Consider the following 238-nt stretch of genomic DNA (forward strand, 5'->3'; position numbering starts at 1 on the left):
GCTCGCCCCGCTGCTGAGCACTGTCCCTGCTTCTGGGCCTTGGGCAGACCTCGCTGAGCCCACGTGTGCTCCTCTGGAGAGGGCAGCTATCTTGCACCTTTTTTATAAATAAGATAACAGCCCTTGCTCAAGGTCGCCGGAGGCAGCGCTGGACGAGGGCTGTCAGGAGAGCGCCGTCCAGCCGACAAACAGCCCAGCGCCTGCCACGCGCAGCCCGCGCCCGCTCCACCACCCTCTC

The sequence above is a fragment of the Phaethon lepturus genome, unplaced genomic scaffold, assembly GCF_000687285.1.
Source record: "Phaethon lepturus isolate BGI_N335 unplaced genomic scaffold, ASM68728v1 scaffold46119, whole genome shotgun sequence".
NCBI classification, from domain to species: Eukaryota; Metazoa; Chordata; class Aves; order Phaethontiformes; family Phaethontidae; genus Phaethon; species Phaethon lepturus.